The 11,162-nt window shown below is 38.3% G+C and overlaps 1 protein-coding gene across 4 annotated transcripts in view; it reads right to left on the reverse strand.

Moving 5' to 3' along the window:
* DENND1A (DENN domain containing 1A) overlaps nt 1–11,162 on the reverse strand; it is a 344,343-nt gene that overhangs the window by 326,583 nt on the left and 6,598 nt on the right. The window lies entirely within an intron of this gene.

Here is an 11,162-nt window from a genome sequence, read left to right on the forward strand (position 1 = left end):
GGTCCCCCATGACTACCACATCCCTAGCTTTCACTACCTCCTTTAAAGGGGATACCAGGAGCAATACTACAAGGTCCTGTTTAGCAAACACTATTATCACTAAATCCGTATTACCTTCCAGTGCCTAACCATGGAGTTAGCACTTAATTATCACATTATTTAATACCAACTATAAAATTAACCCAAATCACCATTACAATGCCTCTTAAATTGTCTTAAACTACAAATATCAGCTGTTTATTCGTTCAGTTTTATTTTAGCTAATTCTATCATTTAATGATTCAAAATACATTAATGATTCAAAATTAGTTCTGTAACTATCTGGAAGATGGGATGGAGTGCATGTCTGCAGATGACACCAAGCTGGGGGGTAGTAATAGATATGCTGGAGAGTAGGGCTAGGATTCAGAGACACCCTGACAAATTGAAGGACTGCACAAAAAAACAAACCAAAAAAACAAACCTCTCATGAGGTTCAATAAGGAGAACTGCAGACGTGCACTTCGGACAGAACAATCCCATGCACCGGTACAGGCTGGGGGTCGACTGGCTACTCAGCAGCACTACAGAAAAGGACCTGGGAGCTACAAAGGACAGTAAGCTAAATATGAACCAACAATGTGCCCTTGTTGTGAAGAAAGCTAACGGCATACTGGGCTGTGTTAGTAGGAACACTGACAGCAGCTGGAGGGACGTGATTCTTCCCCTCTATTCAGCACTGGTGAGACCACATCTGGAGTCCTGTGTCCCACTTTGGACCCCCCACTACAGAAAGGTTGTAGACAAATTGGAGAGAGTCCAGTGGAAGGCAACAAAAATGGTTCACGGGCTAGAAGACATGACTTGTGAGAAGAGGCTGAGGGAACTGGACTTATTTAGTCTGGAGAAGAGAAGACTGAAGGGGGATTTAATAGCAGCCTTCAACTACCTGAAGGATGGTTGGCTCCAAAGAGGATGAAGCTGGACTGGAACAAGGAGCAATGGGCTCAAGTTCCACCAGGTGAAGTTGGGGTTTCATTTATTAAGAAGAATTTTCTCATGTGGAAGGTAGTAAAACACTGGAACAGGCTAACCAGAGAGGTGGTGGGATCGCCATCCTTGGAGGTTTTTAAGACCAGAGTAGACAAAGCCTTGGCTCGGACAATCTAGTTGGGGGTGGTCCTGCTTTGAAAAAGGGGTTGGACTAGATGGCCTCCTGAGATCCCTTCCAACCCTAATTTTCTATGATTCCAGCTATAAAAAGCATTTACTGTTTCTTTTTAAACAGTAAACAAAAGCTAAACAAAAAATTGTAAAACTCTAACCAAAAAAAAAAAAAATGTACTTACAAACTTAAGAAGAAAAACTTATGCCAAAAGCCAGTCAACGATTTTTTCCTAAATGGAAAAAATAAGAATGGGCAAAGGGACTGTTACATCTACTTTACTAGCAACTACTACAGCGGTGTGACTAGTAGGTAGTAAACTGCAATGTCAGATTGGGACCCTGGTATCTAGTTGATAGGGTCCTCATTTAACAGGCTATCTGATCCATTGTCTTTATAGCACTTGAGCCAATATACACAGTCAAAAGGGGCAAAAAAAATGCCATTGAAGACTTGATTCCCTTTTCAATTTAATTTATTCAGGTGGTCTACTAAAGAGTTTAATCCAGCGATTCTAATCAGAGTGCCATGGCACCCTGGAGTGCCTTGAGATTCTTTCAAGGGTGTCACGCAATGTTAGCACGGTTAGGCGTGTGAACACAAGTTACAAGATAAATCCAGAGATTTCAAATAAGAATCCATAATGTCAAAAACATTCTGACATGTTGTGGTCTGAGTTCTCTGAGACAGAAAGATTGCTCTATTATTTTTCCACAGTCAAAAAATGAGTGAGAACTAAGAGCTGGCATTTTCTGAGGGGTGCCTCAAGTCTAACAAGGGGTGCTTTGCCTCTAAAAAAGTTGAGAACCACTAGTTTAAACACTGATGCGCTGCAAACTGGACAGAGAATCTTCCTATTGTGTTTGATGCCCTATTACACTATAAAGAATTACACTCATGCAATGTTTTTAAGAGGACTCCAAAAATATGAAAAATAAGGATATCTGTGAATAGACAGAAAATAAAGAAATGGGGTTAATGGTGCTCCTATGGAAATGCACCAAAATACCATTATTTATCAACATCTGAGTTCTAGGGGTTAAAGACCTGTTCCTTCCCAGAAGCCTCAATTTTTTTTTTTTTTTTTTTTTTTTTTTAGCAGCACCACTAAAATGTTAGCCAAATATGACATGAGAGAACACTTGGCATACATACACCAGTATTAATAAACACATAATGACAAACTATATGCCTACTCTGTTGAAAAATACAGACTACAGAGAACAGGGAAATACAGCAAACCAATTAACAAGATACCATTTTTAGTGTCCTCCTTAATTTAACATTACTTTACCCATGGCAATGTTTGTTCTGACCAATTGGAAAGAGAAGAAACAAGGTTTAGCTTTAAGATGACCCCAACATCCCTTACTTTCCCCCACTCCTTCCACCACAACAGACTCACCAGCCGACAGTGTTCTTCAAGCTGCTGGGCTGTTCATCAGAAATTGGATTGGTATCAGCTGATATGCCTCCTTAAAAAATCGACTATCAGTATCAGCCCCAAAAAACCTCTATTGGTACACCCCTAATATTTACAAACTTCACTCTTAACAAAGAAGAAAACGACGCACAAGATTTTACTGAACATGCTAGAGTTGGTAACTGAAAACTAAAGAACCTTTTTCCAGAAGCAAAATCTCACCAGGTAACACAGATAAATAAAGTCAGGAGATTCTACCAGATAATCTCTCTTATTTTAATCTTTTTTATTTTATTATTATTTTTTTTTACTACACACTGAAGAAGAATTTTTCAGCCCTTGCCAGAGTCAGTCTATGACATCTGATAGGGCACCACGCCAAATTCCATACCTAATCAAATAAACAAAAAAAAGGCTCTGATTGACTTTAGCAGTACAGGAGGATCAGGCCTTACACTTGCCATAACCAAGACCACTTTATGATAATGATCCACAATTTATTTAGTTTTCTTACGATTTCCTTACCACTGGCCCCCTACTGATTTCAATTTAAAAGCCTTTTTTTTTTTTTTTTTACCTTAACAAGATATAGTAAGTTTTAAAAAGTCCAGGGGCCATAAATTTTCACAGTTCAAAATAACAAAATACGCTTCCATGACTGTGTCAGTGGTGCTTACTGGCTATATACAGCATGTTCTCAATAGAGAGAAGCCTAGCTATGGACCTAGACTGAGGACACAGGATTAAAAAAAAAAATCGGACCGTGAGATCTCATTCTCCTCCTCACAAAATTATTTCACTTGCCTGTAACTAAGTGCTGCAGTCTTATCTTACCTTGCTTACGCCTTTTACGTTTTGCACAATTTTTCCTTTATTAAAGTTTATACAGTGGCTGTAAAAATATTTGGGAGTTTATAACATAATACTAACAAGGTGTTTGCTATTTTAAGGTTTACGTTTAAATCTTTCGGTGAAAACATTGCTTAGCCCAGCTGGCAAATAACACATACTATACACATTGATACATTCAGACAAAGAGGCATTAAATTTCACGTTTTAATATTCTATGACAAGCCTCCATTTATTTCTGAAATTAAAGTAGTTCTACCAACTCAGAAAGTTAGTATCAAAGAGTGCATTCAACAAGCTAACACCTCCATAGAAAAATAAAGTCATTGTTGAAATCTGAACATTTTATAAGTTTTTGTAGAAGCAAGGAAACAAGTCCTTCTAGGACTTCACAAATTTACAGAGAACTTACCAAAAAAGCACAACCGTGCATTACAACACACACATTTTGCAAATATTACTGTGAACCTCATTTATTGTTTAAAACAATACTCCGTTTACTGCCAGGCTTTCTGATGTCCAGATTCCATTCACATTTTCAGTAATCAAAAAATTAGCTAGTTTAAAAATAATGCATTATTCAACAGTATGCAACTAATCATTAGACTACACATGGCTGAATTAACAAGTGATACCATAAATAGGATTAAAATATCAAGGATATGACATTGCAAAACTTACTTGGTTCATTTCAATAACTGCTCAGTTTAAAACCCTTATTACTGCAGTACTGTTTTTAAAGACAAGTCTTAAGCAAAGTCTAAATATCAAGTTAATATACTAAAAATGGATGTTACAATTTGCTTAAGAGATATTCCATGCAGAAAAAACTATTTCCAAGACAGTCCACTCCAACAGGAAACTAATTATTGTTTTTTAAATGTTTTATGGACCTTTAAAGTCTAAATTTTCACTTATGCCAAACTATAAGAAAGGATTAATACAGAAGAATACCATGTGAAATACTTGCCACTGAAATTAGAAAAGAAAAAGTATACCAATACTTTCCAAAATCTAGGAGTTATTTGAGAACATTATCTGAATTCTGCCCATTTGCCTAAATATCTTTTTCTTACAAATAAAACATTAGAACAGGTAGCACAGAAGGAAATATTCCACTTAAACTAAAACGGGATTTTCCAAGGAACTTAGTAGAGTTGGGCAGCCAACATCCACTCATTCCCTTATGCTCCTTTAAAAATCCTTCAACTTTAACATCAACTAAATTACAAAAATTTCTTTCTTTTCCTCCCTCCCCGCCCCCAACAATAATCTATATGTTTCATTTATGCAGCATAATGTTGTCTGTCTTAAAGTTCTAAAGGACTTTCTTGTGAACAGGTCTCACATTACTTTCAAAACAGTATCTACAGAAAGCATTTCTATCATTGCTGAAATGCAGCCATCTCCAGAGAGGAATATGCCATCTGTATTACAGCACAAAAACTCTAAACAAGAGTTTAGGACATACGTAACAACAAAGAATAATTAACTTTGCTCTTTCCTATGAGTTACAACTCTCAAAACTATAGTAAAAGATTGCTTATTAGAGAAATCAGTTGGGACAGGAGTGCATTGAGGCTGCTAAACTCTTGTCTGGGTAACTACAGGCACTTCAGCACATGGTAACTTGCACACACTGTGTGATGTGCTCTGCATGAAACCTAACCAGTGTTTTATCAGCACTACCACCTCTTTTTACTTATTTATACTGAATTTCCAGATCAATGAAACCCGACATCCAGTTTGCCTTCTTTCCTACAGCTTTACATCAACTAAACACTTACAGAACTTTGGCAACTTCCAGATTCTTCTCATGTCAGTTTTCTGCAGCTACAGATCATTTTGCAGGCATCTCCCCTTTGTGATTTTTCACACAAAGAACTGCTATATATTTATCTGATGTATAACTGAAGTGCATGACCAAGGTGAAAACAAATTATACTTTTTCATCCTCCGCAGTGTAATACTAACTAATATATCAATATATTTGGTACAATTAGAAAACTGGTCATTAGGACCCCTGTACAGGCAGTCCTCAACTTAAAACATTTCACACTTACAAGGCTTATAAATTGGCACCCTGTTTCAACTTTATGACATCAGTTTCAACTTTGCAATACTTGATCCAATGCAACACCACACCAGCGAACAAGTTTGCTGCATCGCTCATCTCCCTGGAGAACATCTGTCCAAACTTCCTTGGACACTTTCCTTAAAAAAGCAGACAAGACTCTAGAAAAACCTGCAGCCAAGACTCCTAAGACGACTCCAGACAAGAACCCTTCAAAAAGTCCAACCAAGAGCCTTTCAAGTCCAGCAAAGTCACCTCAAAGAAGTACTTCCAAATCAACATGATTGCAATTTACAATATAAATACGTTCATGTAGCTATATTACTTATCTATAATTGATCGAGTACAAAATTCTGGGGTATTTTTAGTGAAAATAGGGTATTGGGCCTTGGTTCAGGAACAAATCCTCCATTTATAAGATTGTTTCTTATGAGAAAATTGGTTCTGAGTTACAATGTTTCAACTTAAAACATGGTTTTCAGGAACCAATTGTGTAGTAAGTCAGAGGACTGACTGTATTCTGTTCCTGGTTCTATCACGCACTGCTGACAACTGTGAAAAGTCATCATACCACATCTATGAAAGAATATCAGTAATGCTGTTTTTCCCAGAAGAAAGCTATTATGCCTACAAAAGCTTTAAATTCCTCTAACAAAATTTGCTATAGAACTGAAAAATACTAATTTGTTCTCAACGTTTGACAAACATTTTGAGTTTACTTTTGCTGCAAGTCACTAACAGAAATATAAAACAATGTTGGGTTGGGTAGCTGTAGTTTGCTAACATGGTTTGCAATCCAGCAACCAAACTACTTTGTTTGTTAACAGCAAAAAAATACAGAGCAAGCTTGACAAATTGTACTCATCTATCTGGTGGTGTCAAGAGACAGGTGGTTAGCCATGCTAGTCTCAAAGTCAGGCAGAAGGTCAGGTAGAGTTTCACCTCAGAGATGAACTGCATCAGAGATGCATAAGCTTTTGTGAGCAACAGCTCACTTTTTCAGATGCTATGAAACATTCATAGCATCTGACAAGTAAGTTGTTGCTCACAAAAACTTATGCATCTCTGACTCTGTTATCTATAAGGTACAACTCTAACCAGCCTTCTATCTAGTTGTGCCAAGCAATTCCTTTTCCCTTGCTTCCTTCCTCCAAACAGGAAAGCTTTAACTTCTTACATTTCCAGTAGAGTCCACAACTTAGAAAATCCAGAGTTGGGTGGCAGACAAAATACTTTACCAAACCTATTTCATCAACTTCTGCAGAATCTAAGTCTTCAGATATTTTAAAAGTAAGCTTCTTGCATTTACTCCCTTCCAAATGAGCCAGGTGCTAGCTGACACCAGGCTATCACCCTATTATCAGTGGACAAGCAACTCGTGTGGCTCTGCTGCAGCTCAGTTTTGCAACAAAGTAAAATTGAACAGAAAACCCTGTCATTTTTCACTGTTGCTATTTGCAACTTCAGGACCAAAAGTAATGAGAGCAAAATTACAGGGAACAAACGTGTGTCTGGTAATACCTCTTGCTGGACCAACTGCATGGGCGAGAGAGAGATCGAGGGGTACAAACAAATCTTGTTTTTCACATATTTCCCGGGCCATCGGGGCTACAATACTCTGAAGCTGCTACAGAAGAATGAGGTCAGTGTTGCTCTACTGATGCCAGGGAAAGCTGCAGGTAGCAGAGGCACCAGCTACTACAGAGTACAAGGGATTCGAGGAAGGCTAAGGAGGACAGCTCATTCACACAGCTACTAGGACTCAATCAGAGATGTGTAAAATAGCAGAAGCTCTCCATACACTCAGAGAAGCCAAGAGATCAAGTAGGCAGTACAGCTTCCCATTTAGCAAGAAGGGCAGGTCAGAGTAAGAACAGCAAATTCCAGGCACTTCCCACCCAAAGCTGAGATCAGGGAGAAGAGTCGCAAAGGAGTCTAGGCACACTCATCTTTCCCAGCAGCAGGGATTGATTCTTTCTGTAGGTGTTATCGGAGGGGGATAGTAAGGAACCTCCACCTTTGCAGCCTTTGAACCAAGAGGCACAGTCCCCTGTTGCACAGGTCTGCCATCATCTCCTCCTCCTCTCAGCCCAGCCTCTCTGATTTCACTGTACTTTTCAATCCCGCTCTTCCATCATATAAATGGGATTTTAAAACAACCCAAATTACATCTTCTTTGGTTATCTCTACCACTCCCACACACAAAGCCATGCAGATTGCAGTCTGACATTTCCTCATATGACAAGGAACTTCATTCAGTTTGCATTATACAAAGCATACTGCGGTCTTCAGCAAGTTTCCCCTGAACAATGTGAAACTGAAACATGCTTCAGGATCTTGTATTACTTTCTACTAGCATGTTTAGAGGCATGGCACCTGCATCTCTTCTCCCCCCCGCACGCCAGCATTTTTCTTCTCTCGACAGTAAGTCACTGCCAGCACAAGTCCTGCTTCTCCTCCGATGAAAGACCTGGTTTTGAAAACACATAAAACTTCTGTACTTGTAAGTGCAGATGACAATGACCTGTTCTAGCACTGTTCAACTTGATCTCCTCTCTCAAGGCGAGTTGTTATAAGGACAGCCCCTGTAAAACACCCTGACCTTCATCTGAAGGCCCCTTAACTGTAACTACCATAACAACTAGAAAAAATATATTTGGAACAAGAACCTATGGATATTAACCACTGGCACAGCTGCAATTCAGGGACACAATAAAAGCTCTCCTTGCAGAAATCTTATATTGTACACACAAGGACATATCCAACAGACAGAAACACAACTGCAGTTCTGTCTCTTAGATATGTCCTTATTACAGCATTTTCAGTCTTTATCCACGCTCATGCTGGGAAGGGCCATTTTAGCCCTGGCCACACCCTCAGATCCCCAGCCACATCTCCCCCACCCTATTGTGCCTATTGGGTGGGCAGGGGCAGGAAATAGAAACCAGAGGAGGGAGAAGGAACCTGGAGACCAAAGATCTTGCTGCAGTCAGAACAGTGGTAGGGAGGGACAGCTCTGTGAGAGCCTCACGGACCATATGTGGCCCCAGGGCCACCAGTTGGACAGCCCTGATCTATATCTTTACACTGCCTTGGTGATAAACATCAAATGTTGTTACTGATACTTGGCTTCTTAGCGCTATGTAGTCGAACAGCATATCTGTTGCAAACTTCACTTGCACTGCACTACTGAATTTTTTTAAGTCAATGAACGTAACTATGACATTCAAATGAATACCCAAGTCTGGCTCTCAGCTTCACTAGAAATCCATTATAAGCAGTTTCATTTTAAGCCTCAAAATTCTCGATTCCCAAAAAGAGCTATAAAATGAAGCATCTGCTTCCTTCCCCGAGACCTAAGGAAGGGTACTGTGATACCGAAAAGCTTGTCCATGTCTCCCATCCATGCAGCTGGTCCAATAGAAAATAATCACCCACAAGAATTCCTGCCTTCTACAAGAGTGTAAGGAAGTTCTTACAGTTTAAATACCCCAAATTATTGGCAGCCAGTTTTCATAAAATGTCTGGTTCTGCTTGACTCTTTTTATATATTAAAATCAAAAGCATGAAATAGGTTGTAAAGGCATTGTTTGCTGGCCCCATCCTAATTATACTGTCATTTCTGTGTCCTTTGTTTTGTAAACATTACCTTTGTATAGAGATATATTTGGACTGCAGTCTATTCCATTAATTTTTCTTCAGCTTTTTATCAAATTACTCTCTTTCCAGTTCAATTGGGTATGGCAGTAAATAAAAATAACTGACTAAAGGATGTCCCTGTATTTCAAAATATCACAACAGAATAAAGCACAATGCTGTGCCATGGTATTACAAATCTTTATTTCAACTGCAATTAACCTCTTTTTGCAATATCTATAGCAGCCCCTTTAATTGGCTCCCAAAAACATGCAAAAAGGAAGCCACTGACAAAGCAGCACCCCAAATTGCCAATTCTGCAATTCTGCATCCAGGCCAAGGTCAAAGTACTAAAAAAACCCTTTAATTTAAAAGGCTTTGTTACCTGCATACAAATTTTGAAAGAAATAAACAGAACATGGAACTGTGCAATTCTGGATCTTTTTAAAAGTCCTTCATCAATTTCTGCTACCTCTTGCTCTAGTAGAGCATTTCAGAAAATGCTCTCCACACCTCTGCCCCCTGGAATACTACATACCGTATTACTTCCTTCTGCTTCCAACCACTCCACCAACTTTCTGTCCTGGAATTTTCAAGTGTCAGACAAAGAATAGCTCTAGTTTATTTAGAAAGGTAATTTATTTTCCTACTAACCACCTGGGATTGGTATAACTAGAGAGCCAATTCTGTATGTTAAACAACAACATTTCTACTAGCTTACAGACCACTGAGTGTTTATTGGACCCCTCTGCTGTTTCTCCTCATTCTATTCTGCTGCTTACACAAAAACTACACAAAATGTTTACAAATTGTCTGTTCCTGTGCAATTCAGGTGCAACACTTCGTTACTCAGGCTTATTGAAAACGCTTTTCAGTCACAAATCTCATACTTGCTTCTAGTGGTAAATGAGTAATTTTCTGTATTAAGTGCAATAGCCTTTGTATAAAACTCTCAAAATTTGACTGGTAGTAAACTCCAAGGAGTTGCTTCATATTTTTTATACTTCACTTTCCAAAACTATCCAAGAGCAGGGAGAGGTAACCAAACCAAAGCCTAAATCCTCATTTTTTCCTCTTAAAACATTACATGCCTATAAATTAATCCAACCCTTGATTTTCCACTCAATTTAGTGGAGTTCCTAGAAAACAAATGACAACGCAATGAGCTGTTCTATTTTTCAGAAGTATACTATCTTATTGCTTCTTCCGTTACATCCTCCTAACATGCATTCTTTCAAGAGAGATGCTGATCACTTAGACTAACAAAATAGCACTCCAAAACAAAGGAATTTTCACTTTTCAGAAAGTTATGTCTACCGACTGCATACATTCTCATTAGCTGAAATAAAAATTCTTCTCTTTTCCTCTATCTGAGAAAAGATCTACTTGGAGAGGAGAAGTGGAAGGAAAAAGAAACTGATCTCAAAAAGGGCCTACTTTAGTTTGCCATTAAAAAAAACAACAAAACAAAAACTCAACAGGTTTGAAGCATGTCTACAATCTGTAAGTCATGTTAACAAACTTAATTTTTTTGGAAAAGTGTTAATTTAAGTGCTTGTCAAATTTACAAAGGTGAACTGAACCATGAACTTACATACTATTTCATCAAATAATTCCAAATGTCTGATGTCCTGCTACAATGTCTTTCTTATGTCCAATTCCTTTACTTTTACGCATAGGACTGGTAATAAATTTGTGGGAATGTAAATCAAAAAAAGGACTTGCAAGACTGCACATAAGCAAAAATTCCTGTTAGCTTATTAACACTTTTATTTCCCATAGCAATGCAAAAGGTGAAAGCTGCTGTAATGAGGATGTTCAACAGAAAAGGATCAAGTATGCTACAGAATTCATGAAAAAAGATAGCATAGACTTTCAGCAATCCTGCAAGTTAATTTTACTAAAGGGTCCCCTTTCATTAATCTGAAATTAAGCTAAAGTTGACAATTCTTCTGCTTATTCATTTACCAACTTCCCTATTTGACACACATCCCGTTGGTTGCCAAACAACCATAGAAGTATTTTTTCTCATTCAA

Source organism: Gavialis gangeticus, unplaced genomic scaffold (assembly GCF_001723915.1).
Source record: "Gavialis gangeticus isolate Ggan-Ray unplaced genomic scaffold, GavGan_comp1, whole genome shotgun sequence".
Classification (NCBI taxonomy): domain Eukaryota; kingdom Metazoa; phylum Chordata; order Crocodylia; family Gavialidae; genus Gavialis; species Gavialis gangeticus.